A 22,149-nucleotide genomic window follows, 5' to 3' on the forward strand; every position below is an offset into this window, starting at 1 on the left:
ACACTTTATCCATTGCACCACCTACCTGCCCCAGTGATCATATTACTCCTGTTCAATAAACTCCAATAACTCTCTATTGCCCCTAGGATCAAATATAAAGCCTTCTGTTTGGCTTTTAAAGCCCTTCATAACCTCATCTCTTCTTACCTTCCCAAGCTTCTTACACCTTCTCCATGTACTGTGTGATCGAGTGACCCCGGCCTTCTTGCTGTTCCTTACACAAGACACTCCCTCTCTGAATTTCATGCATTTGCCCTGGATGTTCCCCATGCCTGAATGTTCTCCCTCCTCATCTCTGCCTCCTGACTTCCATGACTTCCTTCAGGTCCCAGCTAAAATCATACCTCCTTTAAGAGTCTTTCCCAGTCCCCTTTAATGCTAGTCCTTTCTGCTGACTAGTTTCAATTTATCCTGCATATACTTTGTTCATGCATGATTGTTTGCATGTTTTCTCCCCCTTTAAATTGTGAGTGCTTTGAGAATAGAGACAGTTTTTTAAAATTTATTTTTGCCCTTCTTTGTATTCCCTGTGCTTATCACAGTGCCTGACACATAATAGACACTTTATTAATGCTGTTGACTATTGTCTTACTTTGCCCTAATGACCTCAGAGCACATGAAAATCTTAATGTGCCTCATCCTGGCTACCATCTATTTACTTTGCATGTACTAGAAGAGGAAGAGTCAGGTCTGACATTCTGTTTTGTTTTTATTCTTTGTTGTTCACTTGTGTCTAACTTAGGAGTGATTCAAAATGTCTTTATAAGTAACTTTTAAAGTCATTTACACATTTTTGTGAAAGTTTAGATCAAACCAGATGATATAATCTACCAGTCCAGATACTCATAATCTGTAATATTTAGCAATATGCTGAAAGTGAATAAATGAATGTGGACACCACTGTCAATCTCTCTATACTCTTTCCTCAGGATACCTTGTTTACTACATGTGAGAGGTGACCATCTGACGTAGAGACTGAATAAGGGCACCAATTTCAGTTCATACATGAAAATATTAGTAAAGTTTAAATTCTTTTCTTTTTTCAGATGAAAACAGGTATAGATAAAAGTTTTAGTATTTTCTTCCTGAACCCCAATGGATCATCATGTGTCCCATGGCTAGTATACGCCAGATTTCAGAGACTAGCAATATGACAATATCAACATTGGGTTTATTTTTGTTCACTTTTTAGAATATAATTGGTTTAGTAGATTAAAGTAGTGTTTTAAAGTTTTTCCTTTTTCTGCATATAAAGATAAAAACAACTATATAAGCTATTAAATGTCATGTTAAACAAATGATATATACAACAAGTGTCATAAGAATGAAATGGACAAGGAGAAAAGTATGATTTGATAGAGTTAAGGAAGGTTTTACAGAGGAAGTGGAATTTATGGTGGTCTTGAAAAATTACAACAGCAACAAGCATTTACATGGCACTTTAAGGTTTCCAAAGTACCTTACATATCATCTTATTTTACCATCACTTGGTTCTGAGAGATAGATGCTATTATTATTCTCATTTTTTAGATGAGGAAACTGAGTCAGACAAAAATGATTTGCCCAAAGTGACATAGCTAATAAATGTCTGAGATTGGATATGAGCTCACATCTTCGTGACTGCAAGTCCCCTGAACTTCATAGGTGTCCAAAGAAAGATAAGACTGAGAAAGGCAAAGATGTGAATGAAAGGAATTCCAGGAAGAAGAAAGTGCAGAAGTAAGGATGTGTTAAAATAATAATAGTAATGATAATAAAATGATAAAAATGTTTTATTTGGAAAACATTAAATTGATTGGAATTTCATTGGAAAATATTCATAAAGAATAAAGGGAATTAAGATTAGTAAAGTAGGTAGGGTCCAGATTGTCAGTCTTGAAAGCTGCTATTTTTTTTTTAATTCTAGGCTTTATTCTATAGGCCATAGAAAGTTATTGAAGAGGTGTGTGTGTGTGTGTGTGTGTGTGTTTCAAGCAGGGCAGTATTGTTACTTTTATTTTGTGTTGGTTCTGATGCTCATTGATATTATGTCCTTTGGAAAATTACTTTGGACCTTGAGTTTCTCATCTTTAAAAAAGAGGCTTGGATGATCTAACATGCAAAGTCTCTTCTAGCTCTAAATTTGTGTTCCTAAATTCCTAAAATTAAACTATTAGCGTTACATAGGACAGATGAAGAAATGGAGTGGCATAAGGCATGGAGAGGTATTAGGAGCCTATTGCAGCAGGTTAGGAGAGTATGAAGGCTTGATAAAAAACAGAATCCAAAAGGAAGAGATTGACAATTGTCTAGATCTGGAGATTTCCATAATTGCTTGAGACCAGAATTTATTCTCCAAGGAAATTTTCCCTGGAATTTGAATATTTGCATGAAATGTTATTTGGTGGATTTGAATTTGAAGGTATTTAATTGTCATAATCTTGAGCCATATTTGTTGCTATCACAGTTGAAGATAAGAGTATTTAATTTTTTTAAAAAAAGATTTTATTTTGGTAATGAAGTGGGAGCAGATTATTACAGGTTGTTCCTTGCTACAGAACAGAAGGAACAGGGAGAGAAATCACTGCCGTCTGATGAGGCAAAAATAACTTTTATTAGTGTGTGCCATGGCATCTGAGTGAAAACTAGAGCCCTCCATATCAACCCTAGTCATTAGACAGAAGCTTGAGATTGAGAAGTGATGGCAAGGGGGAAAGTGTGGCCTCCCTCTAGAATTCAGCAACACCAATAATGATGACAATTAGAGATAGTTCCTAGGAAGACTGATAAATTATGTTCAGGTTGCTATGTTCACAGCCAGAATCATCCATGAGTTCTTGAACACCACAGTTATTATATAGCACAGGGGGTCTGGTAGGAAAATGAGGACACTGCATGTCATAAAGGGATATACCCTAATATAGCTCTTACAAAAGAACAGAAGAATGTAGCTCTGTATGGTCCTGGCTTGCACCACTGTGTCAAATTATTAACCTTGGAAAATATCCTAAAATTCAGAGATGGCATAAAATTAAAATATAAATGTAAGTGGAAATTTTCAAAGGTAATTTCTTAACATATAACAAATGTAGTTGGCCAGTGAGTCAAAGAGCCGTAATAGGCACATTGAGTGTAATGGAGTGACTATTGAAAGAGTTCAGATGAGGCAGGTTCAAATCCTGAGTCTGTTACTATCTATCCTTGGAACAGTCCTTTAAGCTCAGTGAGTCAGAGTGGCACAGTAGCTAGAGTACTGACCTGGATTCTAGAGCACCTGAGTTCCAATCCAACTTAAGACACTTGTTATCCAACTATGTGATCCTGGGTAAATCACTTAACCTTCACCATCAGTTTCTTCATCTGTAAAATGAGAATAATAATAGCACCTACTTCCTAGGGTTGTTGTGAGGATAAAATGAGACAATATTTGTAAAGCCTTTTGCAAACCTTATAGTTATAGTTATAGTATATATATATATATATATATATAGTTATAGTTATAGTTATAGTTTGCAAACCTTATATATAAATGTGGGCTATATTATTGTTATCATTGTTATATATATAATGCATATATATATATTTATTATATATATATATGTAGTATCATTATTAGCTCCTCATCTATAAAATGGAGGACCATAATGAAGATCCTGTAGAATAATGGATGTAAAAAATGGATGCAAAAACTTCCTAGCCTGTATCCCACTAACTCATGTATAGGTTCTTGCAGACATGCCTCTAAGAAGTTATTACTAGATGAAGGTAGAACTATGCAGCTGTACCAGAGTATAACAATTTGTGCTTCCAAAGTTCAAAAGCATCAATAAGAAATGCCCTGATATACAACCAAAGGCTCACTTTAAAAGAGCTCAGAGGAACACATCATTTCCCTTGTCTTTACCTATAAAGTTTTCCAAGGCTTTACAGGCTTCTGGATCAGACATTAAAGAAGTTTCAAGTTAAAATTTTCCTTAAAATATCTTTTCTCTCTTTTTGGTAATACCTTATCAGTTAATGAGAGAGGTAATTATCACCATTTTTTTTAACTGAGCATGCCTCTTTCCATTATTCCAATGAACTTAACAGGATGTCCAACTCATGCCTTTCTGATGCTAAAGGGAGAAATTTAAGCATTGAGTAAAAACAATTCCAAATTTCTTTTGAGCCCCAAAGCTCTTTCTCATCTCCCTCCCATCTTCCTCATCCCTTCTCCAAAAAAGCAATATTCCTCAAATTAAAATGACAAGTTCTAGTATAAAGTTGCCACATTTTTAGCATGTTGGCTGAAGCCTCTAAGAGAACTCCTTGCTTATAGTCTTGAGGAGACTAACTGGGTAGGCCCTGCTAGCTCCAGCATATCCCTGCTAGCTCCCGTGATTGCAGTTGCTTGGAGAGATAGGGGGATGGCTTAGTTCAATGTTGGGGACTCTGCTACTCAGGATGGGAATGAGGAAGACAAGAGTAATGAAGGAAATTTCTTTTTGGCCTAGCCCTCGACATCCAAAGTGCACAAGAAAATTACTTCATAACTATGTTTAGGGGTGAGTAGCCTTTTCCCCCTCAAAATAAAATGACCAAGCAGGTTAAAAAAACAGAATACATAGATAGAATTTTTAAAAATTAGAATATATTACATAAAAATGTAAAATACATGGCCTGGCCCACTAGAAGCATATACTCTTTATCAACCAATTGAATAAACATGCATTTATACAGTGCTTATTATGTGGCAGTCATTACTTATGAATGTTTCGTGATTTATATTTTTGTTAATTTAAAATGTTTTATAAACTGTTAGGAAAGTTTGGAAAATAACATTTTATAGCTCCTCCAAGTTTATATCAAATGTTGCCTATATTATTTCACTTGATCCTCACAACAGAGAGAGGACACATAGATAGGTCATTTATTACTATTCCCATTCTACAAATGAGAAAAGCAAGGCTCACATAGTAAGTGGCCAAGCCAGGAGTCAAACCCATGTCTTCCAACTACAAGTCTACTAGGGGCAGTCTTCTTGGAAGATACAGGCTTGAGTTCAATTTTGAATGGATGGAGGAAGATGATTCACAGCTTTTCTAGTAATAATGGATGATGTAGAGAAAAATGTGGAAATAGTAACAAAAATTTCCAAAAAGGAGAACTCAATAGATGGGTGGTGAAATACACTGCTTAACCTTTAACTTCAACCATGAATGGTCTTGGAGAGAGTTTTGAAAGTCAATGTGGGTCCTTTTTAATGTGATTTTTATGAAAATGACTAAGCCAGGAGGGAATTTTATAGGTCACATAAAAATATGAAGCTAATTTCAAGGTTCCTGTTCTCTGTATTGGGTTGAGTTTCATTTCTGTATGGCATGTCCAATTAAAAAAAGATCAATCCAGCAAAATAAGAGTACGATGCAGGGCAATGGGTTTCCAAAAAGACAGAGATCCTGAGCCTTGTTTTAGTATAATGCTCATCTCCTAGAGACACAAATTGCTGGACCAACTGAGAAAAGCATCATGAGGACCTGTCCAGCAACAATCAAGGAGTCTCCCATTATTAGCATGCAGGGTAAACAGTTTGTATATTGAGGATATTGTCAATCCCCTTCTCATCTTCCTTGCTGTGTCATTACTAGCATCTGGTTCCATTCTTTCCATGGAAAAATAAAGATTAGGAAAGGTCAGTGTAAACCTTGGGACCATGAACTTCTTTTCTGCTTTCATTGCAAAAAAGAAATCACAGGAATTCACAGGCCAGGTGAAGAGAGTCTCATGACTCATCGCTTTGTATCTAAACCAGACTCTGGGGGGCTAATGGGCTCTGGTAAATCCTAGAAATCTACCTTCAATACCTACCTACCTCCCCCTGACCTCCTGTTTAGGCGGCTATATACAGGCACTCAGATTTCAGGACCAAAGTCTTTTCCTATTATAATTCAGAAATACTAAGGTCCCCAAATGAGTCTGAGATTTAGGCTATTCAGCAAAATTTTTATTTGAGAAGCACATCCCTGCTAGCTCCAGTGATTACAGTTGCTATTCATATGAATGTTGGCAACATTTTATTGTGGGGGTCAATTATGGTCATTTACCATGATGACATAATAACTGCAAAAATGTGAAAGCTAAAGTAGGGTTATTATTACTGTTTGTAAAGTCTGTGTCCCAGATGTTCCTGCCAGGGGTGAGAAAAGCTGGAGAGCAGAGATAGCTGACAATAGTGCTAACCATTCAAATCACCGGTGGATTGAGCAATTTGCAAGAAGAGGGATCGAACAAGAGGCAAAGCTGGCATCTGGGTTTCACGGCTTCCTTACCCGGAACGGCAACCTGCACTCCCTGACACTTAGCAGAGACATCCTCCCCACCCCACCACCCTCTACCACCACCTTTCAACTTTTTGCTGCCCTGTAACCCCAGACCAAGAAAAAAAAAAAAGAAATACAAGCAATGGTCATACCAGAGAGAGAACCTAACAGCCAATGTCATTCTCTGATATATAGCCTAGGAGGAATTTATTTCCAACTAGTAGAGGATTGGGGGGCTCATAAAACTGTATAGCTTCAACCCAATGAAATAAGGTTAGTAAAATACATAAACTCTGATACAGCCCGTGAAGTATGCCTCCAGTCACCTGCAATTCACGAATGACATTGTGATAGATATTCCAGCTGCCTGCCTGTTCCCTGACAGCTGTGACCAGTGTATGCCTTTAAGCAACTTTCCCTCTAACTCATTTCCTACCCTTGTTCTCCCCACCACTTCCATGTTGGTCAGCGCCACATGTGAAAATGTAGCATCGAGCTTCCCTAATGGCAGAACTCAGAGCTTAGCAGCAATGCTTTGCCTATCGGTAGACTGCTTGAATGATAACAGCTCCTATGACAAGCACCAGCATGAGACAAAAGCACACACTTGTAGAATGAAAAATATAACAGTGGCTGAATAGTTGAAAAGGTGATAAAAAAATGGCCAGCTCTGATAATGATTGTTCCCTCCCTCCCCAGCTCCACTATCATCAACACAGGAAAAAACACTGAAGGCAGAAAGAAATTCCCAATTTTTTTTTGTACTTGGTACTTTAGATGATGTTAAACAAGCTCCAATCATTAAGATTGCTGTTATTCATTAGGCAAAGAGATGTACTTGAATTGTTACTTTAGTTCCATTGTTCAAAGTCTCTGGAATAGCTTTGAAAAAGTGGACAAAAAAATCCACAGCTATAGTTTACAACCAGGATTGTAAAAGAACTTTCTCTCTATTGGCTCCATGTTAAACATGGTAATAATAGTAATAATACCTTGTATATATGGGATGGCTGTCTTCTGAGGAACTCAAAGTGCTCACAAACAGTAGAGCTTTCATCCTCAAAAGCATCCTTTTGAGAGAGGTTGGGGGAGGTATTATTATCTTTGTTCTTATCAGGCCAATAACATGTTGTTTGTGTTAAAGAACTGCGTATGAGGTGCCAGCCGGTACAGTGGCAGTTGAGGGGAATAGTAAACCTGAGTAAGAGGAAAATTCTGTGTATCTTTTTTAAGAACCAGAACCTAATGTATAGTCAAGTTCAATTTAACAAACACTTATTAAGGAACTACCATGTGCAAGGCAATGCACATGTGAGTGGAGATAGAAAAAGAAAGTTATCAAGGAGGTTGCCATATGGCTACTGCAGGTACAGCAATGGCTGTCCCCCACATGTGGAGCAAGAGTTGTCATTGTATGGCTCATATAGACATTTTTAGTTTCTTCTTCTCACTGTCCTTCTCCAGGGGAAACTTTAATTCCTTTCAGGAGAGGAAGCAGGAGGTTGGGACCAGAAGCTTGGCCACTCTGCTCTCTTCAGAGAGAAGGGCTACTGGGTTATAATTATATCTATCCACTCCCTCAAGTATTATTATTATCATTAGTCTAGAAAATGTTGTTTTCAGGTTCAAGCTAAACTTCTGATTGCTATCCATTAATGAGAAAAAGAAGATTCAAATTTTATATCTAAGGCTTGACTTTCTTCCCACAAATACTACTTCTGCAATGAACATGTGTAGCAGGGAACAAAGAAACCCATTTATCCAAAACAATAGTGAAACAGAATTCAGAGAAAGTATACATAGGATGATACATACCAGACAATACAGAGTGAAGGAGTTCTCCCATTGCGAGCAAGATAACTCAGCTCAACCAGGAGAGAATCCCAGGTGTCCCCAAGGGGGCATTCCCCTTAATCTCTAAAGTAGCAATTTGAACCTGATGGAGACTGCCAGCTCTTCTCATGTTGGCTTCTTCCCAAAATCTTATTCTCCTTTCAGCAACTTGAAGAAAGATTACATCATACTTCTTCTCTCTTAAAATGGAAGCCAGAAGTGCCCAAAGCAACTGCAAAGCCCAAAGAGAATGCAGAGCCTGAAGAAACTCAAGAACTTGAAGAGACCAAACCTCCATTCTAGCTCTCAGCAACTCCACCCTGGCCCTCACTCCAGCTCTGGGCATTGATCTCCACCAATGAGGAGGAAAATCCTGTACCAATAGGCATTGGGACTTGGGGTGGCATAGGGATAAAACACATGCACAAATAGATAGTAAACAAGATAAAATGTAATAAGGACAAAAAAGAGCTCTAGAAAAAGTGCTATAAGAAATGTGAGGTTGGATGGTAGAGAGAAAGGGGATACTCAAGGAACTCTTCATGTGTCCCAGTGGTATATGCTGGGAATGGATCATGATGGATTTGTGTAAGAGAGGGAGAAAAAGAGAGAGGCAGTTAGATGGTGTGATTGCTCTTCTTGGGAGTCAAAAAGATGCAAGATATTTGAATCAGTCTCAGTTCTAAGGTTGAACACAACCATAGCACAGCAAGGCCTCAGGAAACTTGTTGAACTAATTCCGCGGGAAGCTGTGGCTCTCAGCAACATGTAGAGTTGAACTACTTCCAAGAAGCTGACCAAGCAATTTCTCCTGATGGCACATGATTAAGCAGAGGTCTCAAGGCCTGATGCTGCTCACTCCTGCCATAGAGAAAAAAATCCCATAGTGCCAGTGACCCCACAGATACCCGAGCTCCTTCTACTCCATTGAGTGTTACAACCCAGCTGTTGCAGAAATTTTGAGATGAAGTTCAAGATAATTGCTCTGGAAAAGTTCTTCATATTACTTGAAAGTTTCTCTTCTCCCTCATTCTGGTAAGCAGAATGCTCTCTATTAGTTATCAGCAAGCATTTATTAAGAGTTTACAATGTGTCAGGGCACTTTGCTAAGAATTGGGGATACAAATACAAGAAGATAAAAAAATTCTCTGTTCTTAAGGAGTTTCCATTCTGACAAAGAAAGACAACATTTAAAAGGAAAGCTACTGCTCAGATTCTTATAATCTAGCCAATAGTTTACTAATGTTTAGACTCCTTAAGAGTCTGACCAATATGACGGATGTTCTAAAAAACCTTGTCTTTGGCTGAAAAAAAAGGAAAGCTAAATAGAGGGGAAAGGGAAAGAAGGTACGCAGCATAGGGAGGATGAGGAGTAGCCTGGATATAGCCTGGTGAGAAATGAAGAGATAGCTGACCTGAGCATCCTTCTTACACAGAGCTTCTGGGAGCAGCCACCCAATCAGAGGAAGGGGCTACAGGGGCTGCAAGTACTTCTGAGATGAGCATTCCTGGACTAAAGTGATCTTCCAGGATCAGGAGTTTTCTAGAGCATGGTAGTGGAGTCTGGACTGCACCTTGATGAGAAATGAAGTGAATTTATTTATCCATGGACTGTCACGGTAAAACGGACAGGGCATTTCTGATGGTAGCGTCATGGTAGAGGAAATGTACAGAATTTTCATGTTTCTCTTAAGTCACTGTAACTCCGCTAGTATATCCAGACACTAGGATGTAGCATAAGCTCTCCTGAGCCCCGCCTTTCCCCCTTGCATTTAAAATTTTAATAACTAGGCCCTAAAATAGATTCAGATGAGATAAGCAGATGATCTAGTGTGCCCTGTTTCTAAAATAGAAGAGGTGTTTCTCAGTATTGCTTCTACCTAAAATCTGAAACCCCTCAGCATGATAAGAGTGGCATTTCCAAAGAGAAAATGACATAATTAGTAATGTGAAGAGTTAGTGAAGTAATTTCACACATACACATTCATATTTGACAAAAATATGCCTGCTGCATGAACTGAATCATTATTTAGTATTTAAAGGGAGCTGCTACCATTGAGGAGAATATCCTTGTCCTGTAAAGAGTATGCACAGGGGATGTATGTAGCCACTGATAGGAAGAGACTCAAAGGGTCTTTCTGCAGAGCAGAGACCAACAGAACAAAGTCAGTCCTCAGAGCAGCAATCATATAGTTTTTCTCTGAAAGAGAACTTAGCATTCCAGAGCATGACCTTTCTAATACAAGAACTGGAATCCATGCCTGATATATCACAATGTCTATCACCATTCTCCTGTTTGTGCAAGGTTTCCAAGGCTGTGGTTATAAACTCAGTATTATCTAGATACATAGTGTCATCCCATTAGAATATTGCTAGAATTTCATGATAGGGAAACATGCAATAAAAAAAATTCCACTGAAGCGTGATCAAAGAATATTTATGAAGAATTCCAAGGGTGCCACAGATTAAGGAAGTGATGGGGGGAAATGTAGTCAAATAAAAAGAACACTGGATTTTGCAGTTGCAAGACTGTACATCAAACCCTGCTTCTACTATTTGCTGCCTGTGCAATCTCTGGCAAACCTCAGTTTCTTAATTTGCATAAGTGAGGAAGTCGATTTAAGTGAGATCAAAAGATCATTAAAGTTTTATATCCTATGACTGCGTTATGATCCCATGTCATCCCTGCCCTCAAACTTAAACAATAAAATCCAGCACCAAAGGATTGGAGATTATAGAGTTGAAGAGAGGGATAGTTATGCCTTCACACACACACACACACACACACACACACACACACACACACACACACACACATGCACTCGTGCCTATACCATTAGAGTACCTTTCCCTCTGGTTATTAGCATGGCAGTGTTGCTGATGAGCTGAGCTCCCCTTCTCCCTTTATGCCATCATTGAGGACTTGCTAGGGGGCATTGCCTCTACTCTAAACTCCTTAGCCTAGCACTCAAGAACTCTCCCGCCCCCAATACGGCTATTATTTTGCCAACTTGATCTACCCTTCATGAATCCGTCCATTCTAATCAATCTAGTCTATTCATTATCCCCCAAATCTACCATGTAGATTCCTGCCTCACCACTTTGTTCATAAAAGTTTCTCAACTTGGAATGTCCCCTTACCTTTTCTCTGAATGTCCACTTTCCCTCTAAGTACCCAGGTCTATCTTACCTCCTTCAAGAAACTTTCCTCTGATAAGGTACTCATTTCTAAAATACATAGAAAATTAAGTCAAATTTATAAGAATACAAGTCATTCCCCAATTGATAAATGGTCAAAGAATATGAACAGGCAGTTCTCAGATGAAGAAATTAAAGCCATCTATAGTCATATGAAAAAATCACTGTTGGTAGGAGAAAGGCAAACCAAAACAACTCTGAGATATCACATCGCACTTATCTGATTGCCCAACATGACAAAACAAGAAAATGATAAATGTTGGAGAAGATGTGGGAAAATTGGAACATTATTGGTGGAATTGTGAAATGATCCAACCATTTTGGAGAGCGATTTGGAACTGTGCCCAAAGGGCTATAAAAATGTGTATACCCTTTGACCCAGCAATAACTCTTCTAGGGCTGTATCCCAAAGAGATCATACAAATGGAAAAGGACCCACATGTACAAAAATATTTATAGCAGCTCTTTTTGTGGTGGCAAAGAATTGGAAATTGAGAGGATGCCCATCAATTGAGGAATGGTTGAACAAGTTGTGGTATATGAATGTAGTGGAATACTATTGTGCTATAAGAAATGGTGAGCAGGCAGACTTCAGAAAAACCTGGAAAGACTTGTATGGACTGATGCTGAGTGAAGTGAGCAGAACTAGGAGAACGTTGTGCACAATAATAGCCATGTTGTACCATGACTAATATTGATAAACTTAACCTTTCCCAGCAGTACAAGGATCTAAGCCATCTCCAAAGGCCTCATGATAGAAAATGCTATCTACATCCAAATAAAGAACTATGGAGTTTGAATGCAGATAGAAGCATACCATTTGCTATTTTTTCCTTCTGTTGAGTTTCATTTCCTCTTTCTGGTGGTTCCTCCCATTGGTTCTAATTCTTACTTACAGCATCACTAAGGTGAAAATATGTTTAATAGGAATATATATATATATGTATAGCCTATATCAGATTGTGTGCCATCTTGGGGAGGGAGGTAGGGAGAAAATTTTAAAACTCAAAAGCTTATGGAAGTGATTGTTGATAAATCAAAATAAATTAATAAAAAAGAAAGAATTAAAAAAAAAAGAAAGAAACTTTCCTTAGTTGGCCCAGCCCCTCGAGGGTTATTTACTCAAACTCATTAAACATTTATTAAATTCATAGTTATGTACCAGGCATTGTGCTAGGTGCTGGAGTGTTTTTCTTTTAAGACAAAGACAAAAATGAAACAGTCATTGCCCTCAAGAAACTTTTATACTCCTGCAGGTATGAGGAATCTTGGGAGGTAGAAACTCTCCACACAACTAAGTGAATACAATAAGGGAGAAGAGTAACAATTGTGTGGAACATGAAAGCCCTTTTGTAGGAGGTGGCACTTGAGTTGAATCTTGAAGGGGGCTAGAGATTCTGAGAGATGGAGGTAAGTAGGGAGAATATACTCTCCCTTCTGAATATCTATAGCACTCTTACTTTTAACACTTAATGGACCCTTAGCCTATGCTGCCTGGAATTGTCATTCAACTCATTGTCTTGACTCCAAACTGTATCCAAACTGTATCCCTTCAAGTGGTAAAACTGTTTTATATTTTGTAACCCCAATCAATACTGTGTATGTGTCTGATATCAATGAACAAGATTTGCAATAGAATAAAAGAAAATGAAATCAATAAATGATGTGCTATGTTTTCTTAATGAACGAGTAAGAAACAAAGAAAATTGGGTCTGGGTATTAGCTTGCATCTGAGTTTGTTAATTCATTTATTACCTGTTTAGTACCTGTTAGATGCAGTATTCTATTGGTGAAGTCTTTCTCTGGAAGCTGGAATTCAAATGGTGGCAAGAAAACAAAGTGATGATTTTAGAAGACATGGAGATTAAGGGAAGTACCTCACTTCCCCTTCACCCACAGTTATTTAAAAGTAGGAGCAGGAAAAGGAAGGGTTGATGGCAAGGGTGGTAAAAATACAAAAATAGACAAATAAATACATCAAAAATTGTAATTTTGTTGGTTTGAGCAACCTTCACCAAAACCAGATTACAACTTGTCTATAACTCTGGAGAAAAGTTAAGCAACTTTCTGCTTGTCATGTAACACATATGTGTCAGAGGTAAGATTTGAATCCAGTTCTTTTTTTACTTTGGGTTCAGTCCTCTCTCCACTACATCACATTGTCTCTTAAATAGATAAGTAGACAGCATAAAATAATTTTAAAAAAAGTCTAGCAAGGCTTTCAACAGATAGAAGCAAAGATCATGGTTAAAAATTTGCTAACAAATATCAATAGGATTTTCAGTGCGACAGTGTCATCAGTAAATTTAGAGGGAAAGATAACTTTGGGAGAGGCATTTGGGATGAGATGAAGGAGAGGAAAAAAATAGGTGGAACAATCTGTTAGGAAAATGGAGGTGTCTGAAAACCAAGAAGAGATTTGGGTAATGTGACTAGTACGTGATGGTATGCAATAAATGCATATTGAGCAAATGAGTGAATGAAGGAATGAATGAATTTTTAAAAGAGAGGTTGAAGCAACATTGTGAAGAGAGAAACGGCAATCTTTAGTAGATGAAACTAATATGCAAATACTGCATGGACCCAGAGGCATTAGAATCTCAGTAGTGTCGTTTCCCAGCATAACCCCCAGTGACATATTATTTATGTTTTTGTTGAATGGATGATAGATGTCAATATGTGCTGAGTTCTGTGCAAAGCATCAAATGAGTCTCCATCCCTGGCTGGTGAGTTCATGATCTAACTTAAAGGGGCTACCTTGTTACTTTTTTAACTGAATGTGTACTTCTGGCTCATCAAGCATTTTCATATCCCAAAGGCCATGGATGCACTGCACATTTATATTCAGCTTCTGATATTTATATATTGTAATGCACTGGGATCCATATTACTTTCAGTAACACCATCAAGTTCTAAAGGCCAAAGTACATAGAATTCTGAATAAGTTTGTCTTTTTTTTTCTTCTCTCCTAAAGAAATGAATAGGATATTGAGCTCTGTTCTTAAGAATCCAGAGGCAAGGGACAATAGAATTTGGTTTCCTTGGTCACTGCTTACACTGATCATTTTATATTAGAAAATATCATAGTAATTATTTATTAATTCTGGATTACCTACTTTTTTCTCTAATTAGTAAACATTGAGAAATTGAATAGAAGTAATGGATTTCTTTCTCCACTCTTTTTTTTCACATAGCATTTTGGTTTTTTTCTTCATAGCATTTTATTTTTTTCCAATTACATGTAAAGATAGTTTTCAGCATCTATTTTTGTAAGATTTTGAGTTCCAAATTATTCTCCCTCCTCCATTCCTCCCCCCTCCCCAAGACAGCAAGCATTCTGATATAGGTTATACATGTGTAATCATGTTAGACATATTTCCACATTAGTCATTAACATAGCATTTTAGAATTGGAAGTCAATCAGCAAGTCAGTCAACAAACTTTTAACTAAGCATCTACTGAGTACCAGACACTGTGTTAGGTGCTGGGGATACAAAAAAAAAGACAAAAGACAGACCCTACTTTCAAAGAGCTCACTCTTTCAATAGGGAAAAATACAAATAACTATTTACAAACAAGTTATATGTAGGATGAATTGGGGTTTGTCTCAGATAGAAGGCACTGGTATTAAGGGGGAAGATCAGGAAAGATCTTTTGTAGATGGTGGGAATGTACCTGAGACTTAACAGAAGCCAGGCAATTTAGGAGGCAGAGATGAAGAAGAGAATCCCAGGCCTGGAAATTAGCCAGTAAGAATACATGGAGTTTGGAGATGGAATGTCTTGTGGGAGAGACAGCAAGGGGGCCACTATCCCTGGTTTGAAGACTATATGAGGGTGAATGAGGTAGAAGAAAACTGAAAAAGTGTGTGTGTGTGTGTGTGTGTGTGTGTGTATTTCTGTGTGTGTGCCTGTGCACAGGTTATGAAGGGTTTTGACTGCCAAACAAGCTTTTATATTTGATTCTAGAGGTAGTAGGGAGCAATGACAGTTTATTTAGTGACATGGTTAGCAACATACTTCGGGAAGATCACTTTGAGAGCTAAGTAGAGGATAGATGGGAGTAGTGAGAAATTTGCGGCAGAGAGACCAATCAATGAGAAATTGCAATAGTGTAAGCATGAAGTGATGAATGCCTTGGTGGCAATGTCAGGGAGGCCTAAATCTGTTAAGTGACCTAGTCAGAGTTGCAATAGCCTAGCCAAGCCTAGACTCTGGGTATTCTGACTGCCAGCCCGGTGCTCTAGGCAGCTTGTTCTGTTTCACATCTACCTTTAGTCTTACCCACTACAAGGAAGCATACTTAAAACTTCATTAACACTTTCTGGCTAAGTATACAGGTGTGACATTGTATCACTACCAAACCCAAGGGCTGTCCTACTTCCTTGCTTGTACTGGGGCTAAGGATGATTTCCATGTTTGCAAAAAGCATGCTTGCTAAGGGTCACTGCACTCAGGTACTGCTGGGATGAAGGATGCCCTTGCTCTCTAAGCTCTAATGCATAGGATTTTTATCCTTCCAATATGGTGACGCTTGTACTCTTTCCAAAACCGTAGATAGCTTGTGAAAGTGTCCTTTCAAATATATTATGGAATTAGAACTTATTCTCTTAATAAAAGGAGAAGACCATAGAATTGCAGATTTAGAACTGAAAGAGACCCTTGAAGTCATCAAATCCAATTCCTTTATTTTATAGATGAGGAAACTGAATCCCTGAGAGGTTAAATAACTGTTCCAGAGTTATACAGCTAGCAAATTGCAAAACTAAGATTTGAATCCAAGTCTTTCTAACTCAAAGTCCAGCGTTCTATCCACCAGTAGTTTCAATTTTTTTTGAGTTTCAGAACCCCTTTACACTCTTCTCCCACCACACACACTGTTCTTCATTTTTATTTGTCTTGCATTGTCATAGTACTTTTCATAGTTCCTATTGAACAATTTTTTTGTTATTGTTTTTAAGTCTTTGGGAGAGGTTTTTGCTTTCCATCTCTCCTCCTAGTCCTCTGCACTTACCTGTCCCAGAACAGATCATTCTGTGTCCCGTGTCTTTAGGAGAGAGGAATAGAGAGGCTCTTTGTTTTTTGTTTGTTTTTTATTGAGCACCCTCCCCCAAGATCTTTTGCTTATGAGGATTTCATATGTTGATATTTACCACATGCAAAATAAAAATGTTAGCATTATTATGAAAAGAATTTTGACCTTATGGACTCCCTAAAAGAGTTTCAGCAGTCCCTAGGTGATTATGAGTACCCAGCCCTCCAGAGATGAATCCCCAGACCATACTTGGAGAACTTTCACCATCCACCAATCTCCTAATTTTCCATTTGACTTAGTTCATAGATTTAGGTAAAGTCTGAATTATTATCAGTCCATTTGATATGAAAGCAATCCAACCTAATAATAAAATTTATTATTGCTAAGCAGAGGTTCACATAACAAGGTGCATTTGGTTCATGGTATTCTGTTAGAAATTCTACTCTCTATGTTCAGTGGTAGAAGCCTAGAAGACTTTTCTTCATTCAACAGCAGTGGATCCTGGAAAAAATTCCACAAAAGTCAAAATACTATAAACTTACTGAGTTATATTGTCTAATTATGACTGAAATATGTACAAAGGAGAAATTAAAAAAAATACTCCAATGATATGCACAATATAATTAGACCATTAAAATTCAATTTAGAAAAAAAAAGTATTTTCAATAGTTTGATTTTGGTGCAACTTCACTGTTAAAGAGATAGAAAATAAAGTCTAACCTTAGCAGTAAAGAATCTGTGTTTTTCATGTACTGAGGTGATGCTACTGAATCAGTGTCAGTGAGGCTTATGCTTTCAGGCATTTTCTAGTTGATTTTCTAGTAGTGGTAATGGATTGATTCTCATGGATCCATTCTTTTGCCATCATAGACTTAGATTGGTCTGGGTCACAGGGTAGGTACAATATATGGTCATGGAGCACAGCAAAAGTAAGTGCCATAAATACATGACATATCTAGTTCATATAAAAATTTAGGTTGTCTTGTTAACTAAATATATTGATAATAAATAAATAAAAGAAGAATCAAAGGTAAAAAGATGAAGATTCCTTCCATGGAGATGTCCAAAAAGATAAACTATATTTTCTATACACAATTCTAAAAGAAGAACTCCAAAAGTGTTTTGAGAAGTGGACAACTTTATTGGAATAAATGTATATTTACACTCTAGGACACCACTTTGAAGGGGACAATATTCATTTGGCTGTATGTGTTGGTTAAGAAAATGGACATATACACATGCTGACATTGTCCCTCAGCCTGTTAGTATCTTCCCTCTAAGATTACCTTCATTACACTAAATTTATCTTTTATGTACAGAATTATTTTCATGTTGTCTGTGAGCTTCTTGAAGGCAAGAACCATATTTTTGCCATTCTTTGAATACTCATGCAGCACAGTGCCTGACACAATATAAGTGATACAAATGACTTTGATGTCATTTCTACCATACTAAAACCAGTTTAGATAATTGATGAGAGATTAGAATAATAAGAGTTAAATAATAGGTAACAATGTAAATGGATGTGATATTTATACAATATATAAGCCTGTACTATATATATATATTACATATATGTATAATATATAAATCCATATGGGGTCACAACTGACATTTTAAGAGTCATGAGTGTAAAAAAGTTTAAGAAGCCCAGTGACCCTAGGTTCTCAAAGGTTTTGCCAACATGGCCCAACACTTGGTAACTCCTGCCTACTAACCCAGAAGGAATTTGATTTTGATCTAGGAACAGGTTCTTAGTCTGTCATCTGAACCAACCTGGCTGTTTGGAGGTTATCAATAGGTCAGGTTGGCCACAGGGGTGATGAATTTTCCACCTGCAGCAACTCCTGACTGCTTCCCACAAGTGCCAAGAGGTTGTAATCTGTGCTGGCAGCAGTAGTACACAGACCTAAAGCAATCACAGATCTTGGAAATATGTATGCCATGTCAAAAGTTGTAATGTAATTCCCTTGAAGGATGGAGGGTTCATTCATTTATTCACCAAAGATTTATTAAGCATCTACTATTTTTAGACATTGAAGATGCAGAGATAGATAAGACATAGACCCTGCTGTTAAGGACTTTATAATCCAAAGCTGGTGCAGGGAATTGGGGAGAGGGGCACACTAACAATTATTATACAAAGGAGAATGACAAAAGTACAAAGGATAGGTCTAGGAAAAGTGCCTTATTAAATTTAGGGAGGGAGGTATCATTTTCACTTGGGGGATACAGAGAATTGAAGACTTGATAAAAGATGTGGCAACTAAGTTGAGCTTTAAGGAAAGCCAGGAAGCAACATCAAGTAATAGAAATGGGGGAGAGGAAGTCCTTTCTAGACATGGAGATGGGATGAGCTAAGACACAGAGATGAGAGAATGTAGGACAAAAAAAAGGAGGCAGAAAGTCATCCAGCTTGGTTAGACTATGGATGGGAAGAATATGATATAAAGCTATGAAAATAGATCAGAGACACAGGAGATGGGACTTGAATAGCAGAATCAGGAGTTTAAACTTTGTATGATGGGCATTAGGGAGCTACTCTACATTTTTGAATAGAGGAGTGATGTGACCAAAGTGGTTAATTAGGAAGATTACTTTGGCAATGGGGAGAAGAAAATACAGGGGACAAAAGATTGACTAAAGGAGGAAGACCAGTCAGGAGGGCTCATGGGACAGTACACATACCATGATCCAATGTTTCTGCCTCTAACAACTTCATAGAGCCCCAAAACTGCTGGCTGCTAACTATTTACAATATAAATGATGACTTTATCTGTGACAGTTATATAGACACATGGAGGAGGTCAATGGATTCTCATATTCCTAATGGAGTTGTAATATCCCCAACTTTCTTCTTGCCTTCTGATTCTATGATTTCTAGTCCCACCAGATTTCATGTTAGAATAGTAATGATTGCTCCCAACACAGTTTTCAGAACTGGTAAAGAAAACAGACAAAAACATGAAACTTGAAAAAAAGCACATAAACCCAATATAGAAATATATCCTACATCACTATGAAAGTATAGTTTTCTTGTGACAATTCACATGGGATTCTCTATAGCCAGTATGGCCAAAGAATATGACTAAGTGAACAAGTTCTGCCATTGACCTGATATGTCAAACATGTTAACACTCTGGGTTTGGGACATTCTCTTGCTGTCAAAAAAAAGGAAAGCATAGGTCTTTTGAATGAAAACAGTGTTGGGATCCACAGAAGAGAAACAAAGTGATTATTAGACAAAAGTTTTAAAAAATTACCCCATTTATTCAGCAAGGCTGAATTATGATTGAGCTTCAGAAATTGTTCTTAATGATAACATATGGAATTGTAACAATCTCTCCCAGTCCTCAGTCTGTTTCACCATGAATCCATCCATTGCCACAAACATATTGTAGACAAGAACTGAAATAAAATTAACACATGCACAACTCTGCATTATCCCATTCAGTTCAATTGAATAAGGATTTATTAAGTGCTTATGCAAAAGGCATTTTAAAAAAAGATAAAAACAAAAGAAAAACAAAACATCTTCTGCCCTCAAGGAGCTTACATTCTACTGGGAGGGTACAACAAATACATAGATTGAAAACACAAAGATATACAAAAGGAATCCAAATTAATGAAGAGGAATTTTTGTTTAGATAACTGTAAAAAATATCATATGCTTATATCACACTCAAATATTAACTTTTTGAGAGCCTACACACAAGCAAGTAAGCAATAATCCCAGAGCTAAAATAAAAGACCATTTAAAAATGAATTTTGTTGATTTATTTTGTTTTATATTACCTAAATTGTCCAATGTATCCTTTTGTCTTCCTCCTCCCAGAGAACCATCACCTATAAGAAGAAATAAAAAAGAGAAAAGTCCAGAAAAACCAACCAACACTTCAAAAAAAGGTTGCCATTGTATGCAGTATTCCACATCCATAGCCCCCTCCCACTTCTGTATCATTTATTTCTTATAGCATGGTAATTATTTTCATATAATTTCTTATCACTGTATAACTTTACAACCAAATATAATTTATCAATTCCCCAATAAATTATTTTTATGCAAAATCTTTTCAATTTCATGTAATAACACTATTTTATCTTTTATGATCACTTCCCTTCCCTGTTTAATTAAGAATTCATTGTTGGGTGATTGTTTTTTAATTTAGAAAAAAAGGAAAAAGAGAATAACTAGTGCAAAGGTATATAGTAAATATTTAACAACTGGCTCTTTAGGGGCAAATATACATATGCCAAATGTTTAAGTTTAATCTGCACTATTAATATTTTCTCCATTACTGTCTTAAGTCTGGACAAACAACAAAACAATAAACTGAGCCCTAATTTGTAGCATTTGTCAATTTCCAAGGTATAAATGTCCTCACAGAAAATTTAACAATTGGCTTTTATGAGCTAGTTCAAGCTGCCTCCAGCACACCCCTGAACTAGTGGCATTGAAATATGTAAGGCTAAGGAGTTGACATACATGGGTTATGTCAATGCAAGTTTTGTGGGTTCAATAGAATATGTTAGGGCATAACAATATTTTGAAATATTGTGTTGTCCTTCAACTCTACAGCATCACTTTGTGTTGTTTTTGTTGATGATTGTGTGAATCTAAACTTTTTAGTGAATCTTTTTTGAAAAATTAAGACAAGGTCTTCATTTCTACCTGTTTTATGGAAATCATCTACAGTTAAGAAGATGATGAGACAGAAAGTGAAACATTTCTATGTCAGTCAGTCAACTAGCATTAATAAGTGTCTACTACATACCAGCAACTGTGCTAAGTGCTAAGGATACAAAAAAAGGCAAAAGACAGTCCTTGCTCTCAAATAGCTCAACAGTATTGTTCCTTATTCAGCTCTACAACATCAGATAAGGTGTTTATTTTTATCTTCCTTTTTTAAAAAGTTCATAAACCATTGCAGGACTTTATTGGTAAACAGTTGGACCATTTGGGGAGTCCAGATTACTTTTCCTCTTTCCTTATTACTACATCTTAAACTCAATATGTCCAAAATGGTGACTTTGCACAGCCCTCCCTCATTTAAATCCATTTCACTTGCAAATCATGGCATCACCTCCCTGATGGCATGGCCCTCTTCAGGAACGAAGGACACACAACAACAACAACACCAATAACAACAACAACAAAAACATCTTTCCCCCAAACCCTTCCTAACTCCTACCTTCTCTATTACTATAGAGGACAACACCAAACTCTCTGTCTCTCAGTCTTATACTATAGAAGTCATCCTGGATTGCTCACTATATCTCACTCTCATCTCCAAACTGTTACCAAGGCTTAATGATTTAACCTGTACAACATCTCTTGCCTATGCCCCCTTCTCTCCTCTGACACTGCCACAACTATAGTACAGCTTCTAATCACCCCACACCTGGATTATTGCACTAGCCTGTTGGTGAACCTGCCTTACTTGAGTCTCTCCGCATTCCAATCCATCCCCCATTCTGTCACTGAAGTAATTTTCCTGAAACACAGGTCTGATCATACAACCCTTCCCATCATCCCCATTCAATAAACTCCGATGGCTCTTCTATTGCCTCCAGGATCAAATACAAAATGCTTCACTTGGCATTCAAAGCCCTTAATTACCTACCCCTTCCTGTCTTTCCAGTCTTCTTATCTCTTACTCGCTGACACATACTCTTTGATCCTATGATGCTGACCTCTTGGATGTTTCGTGAACAATATACTCCATCTCTAGGCTCTGGACATATTCTCTGGCCATCCTCCATGCTTGCAATGCTGTTCCTCCTCCACTCTAACTACTGAACTTCC

This window comes from Vombatus ursinus, unplaced genomic scaffold, assembly GCF_900497805.2.
Source record: "Vombatus ursinus unplaced genomic scaffold, bare-nosed wombat genome assembly UNPS02014774.1, whole genome shotgun sequence".
NCBI lineage: Eukaryota > Metazoa > Chordata > Mammalia > Diprotodontia > Vombatidae > Vombatus > Vombatus ursinus.